Source organism: Mycetomoellerius zeteki, unplaced genomic scaffold (assembly GCF_001594055.1).
Source record: "Mycetomoellerius zeteki isolate Tzet28-1 unplaced genomic scaffold, Tzet1.0 scaffold37, whole genome shotgun sequence".
Classification (NCBI taxonomy): domain Eukaryota; kingdom Metazoa; phylum Arthropoda; class Insecta; order Hymenoptera; family Formicidae; genus Mycetomoellerius; species Mycetomoellerius zeteki.
In genome coordinates this window covers 20595-23845 of record NW_017257360.1, presented here as the reverse complement: position 1 = coordinate 23845, position 3251 = coordinate 20595, and positions in this window count along the sequence as shown.

Genomic DNA, 3251 nt, shown 5'->3' with positions numbered 1-3251 from the left:
ACTCTTTCAATTCTAACACGAGTTTTGGATAATTTTGTATTATAATTACGTTGTATATTATTTAAGTGACCATTGTCACGATATGGAGTGAGCATATAATGCGATAATGGATACGCAGTCACCTAATAAGTGACCATGTTGTGGAAAATATCTTTCTACATCATGATCTATCATATTTTTTATATCACTTAGCCGCCAAACTCGGGCATCATGAACACTGCCACAAATTCCTGTAAAAACGTCGATAAATTTCATTTTATGATCACAAATATGTTGCAGTATTATAGAATGAAAACGTTTTCTATTTATATAACTATCTGGATGTTCAATAGGAGAACTAATAGGAATATGACAACCATCAATAATGCCCACTACACCTGGGAAATTATTCATAACAGCAAATTGTTGTTGTATATGTAATATTTCATGAATCTCTGGCCATTTAATATAATTTTGAACACGTTGCTTTAATACGTGTAAGCCACATTGAAAACACATCTCCATACAGTGTCTTTACACACTCCAAATCGATCTGCGACAGATCTGAAATAAAATCAATCAAATTTCAATGCAGTAATAAAAACTTAAAAACAATATGATATGATTTTAGACCGACGAGAATAAATTTAATTAAAAAAGAAAATATTTTAATTACCAACCTGTAAACTTCCTGATTGCCAAAAATCCATAAGGCAATAGCAAGTTGCTTAGCTGGTGGTAATTGAGGAGAATCATCATTTTCCGTCAATAACGCTAATCCAAAAGTTTGTATCAATTGCTCAAAAGTATTTCTTTCAATACGAAAGTGTGATTTGAAATCTATATAAAATAATCTAAAAATATTGTTGTAAATTTATAAAATAATACATATGTGTAATTTTATTAGTATCTGTTAAAGAATAAAAAAGAACATTTTCAAAATAGTTATTAATTTTTAAATGCTGTACTCTTAAATATTTCATTTCCTCATTATTATAATCATTCTCATTGTTATTAAAAAAAATATCCCATAATAAATATACATCCATTCTTTTTTCGCTGTACAGATATAAACAAATAATTTTCATAAGGAAATATGATTAATTTATAGAATAATACAGTTTTGTGGAAGTTAATCCTCTTCGAGTAAACCAAATTCACAGCAACAGCACGTAGAGAAGAGAAATATGAACTAAACCTTTTAGGAGAAACATGTAACACGATAGTAATCCGAAATCCGACTTTCATAGACAGCACGGATTGTAACCTGGATTGGTCTAGGAACATTAGAGTCATCAGATTGAGTACCACTGCTCAATCCGATTTAGGGTGCGATTACATGCAGCGCGGAACGCGGTACGCGGTAGGCGGTAAAGTAACTAGAAACCGCGCGCGGTGAGCCGCGCTAATTTTCTCCTACTATTACATGGAGCAGAAACTGCGCGGAAAAGCGGCACGGACTAGTGACAAGTTGACGTTTCTATGCACTTTTTAATGAAATTAATAGATTTAAATGCAATTATTAAGCAGATTCGTTGAAAAAATAAGAGTATTGATAAAATGTGCATAGAAATAAGTTAATACATTTAAGAAAATGCATACAATTGTGAACTTGTCACTATACCGTGCTGCCTTTCCGCGCTCTATGTAATAGTAGGAAAAGAAGTAAGCGGAACGATAACGACATGGTCGGCGTCGGCTGGACACATAACTAGAAATTAGCACAGGTATGTACTATGTATACTGCCAAGTAAAGAGAAATAATTTCGGAGTTCGGAGTTTGGTAGGAAAAAAAAACGATTTTCGCATTAATTAAATACGGTTTTCGTTATGGAGACTGCAGATATGATGTTGATGACCATGATAACATTATTAAATCTAATAAGAAATCAGCCAGAGATATGCACAAATTACAACGAATAAAGTAATAAATAATATGAATAAGTAATAAAATAAGTAAAAAAATAATAAAAGTAATAAAATAAGTAATAAATAATATGAATAAGCTGTGCTTGGTAATTATATAGTTCAGCTACCTTAGATTCCGTTTCGATAAAATTAAGCTTAATCGGCACGTCATTGCACAAAACGAAAAAATCTGGCCGAAGTATCGAGAATATGAAGATATCTTAACCTCTAAAGTCTCGTAACACTTCGATCGTAACTTGATTCTAATGATCGTAATTCTCGAGGCAGAGCGACGTTCAGTCAGATTCTATCATTTCGTGCAATGACGTGTCGATTAAGCCTAATTTTATCGAAATTGAATTTAAGGTAGCTCAACTATCTAATTACCATGCGCTTTATTGGCCACTTGGAAGAAATATGCGTGAACTTTTCAGATTAATTACCTTATAGTTACTTTACCGCCTACCGCGTACCGCGTACCGCGTTCCGCGCTGCATGTAATCGCACCCTTAGGGTGCAGTCCCATGGAGCGTATCGCGCGTATCGCGGATCGCGCGTATCGAAAATCTGACCAATCGCGGACGTTCCGCTATTTTCGATACGCCGCCGTTCCGCCGAATCCATTATTGTAGCGTAATACGCGCCGAATTTAAGTAAAATCGCTTGGTCTAAAGAAGTAGTGTCATATGGCAGCCCTCGAGATGTGATATGCGTAGAATCGCAAGATTGCGTCGAAAATTGTTGCATCGTTTTTTTGGAAAGCATTGCCGGTTTCGATGTGCCTTATACGACTAGCTGCGTTTACCTCGTCAACGAGAACCTGAGTCATTTAAACTCAAAGAAGAAGCTCTATCTGAAATAAAAAAGAAGACAGTGAATATCTTTCACGATTCACGAATTCACGATCTTGTTGCTCCAGTTCATTAACGAGATTATTGCTTGCTCCTTGTGCTAACCATCGTTCAATAGTAAATATTCGACTGACCCAATATTTTCGTTTTCTTCTATTAATAGGTTTGTTCTCACTTTTTCTTAATATAGAATAAAGCTCATATGTTTTAATAATTTTATGATATATTTCCTGCTTGATGAAAGCATTGTGGTTGTGGTCTAGACGTTTTGTTAATAACAACAAAAGCAATATTGTTTTTTATTTTATTCTACACTTGTTAAACCATTGCGAATTTTTTAATTTAATAAATAATAATAAGACTGTAAGTGTATAAAACAAAATAGAATAATTGAAGGGCTAAGAGCCAGTTATGTAATAAAGAACATTTAATAAAGATATTATAATTAAAATAATCATGATTATAACGCTCCATTTCGACCGCGTATATAAAAATAATAAATAATAAAAGACT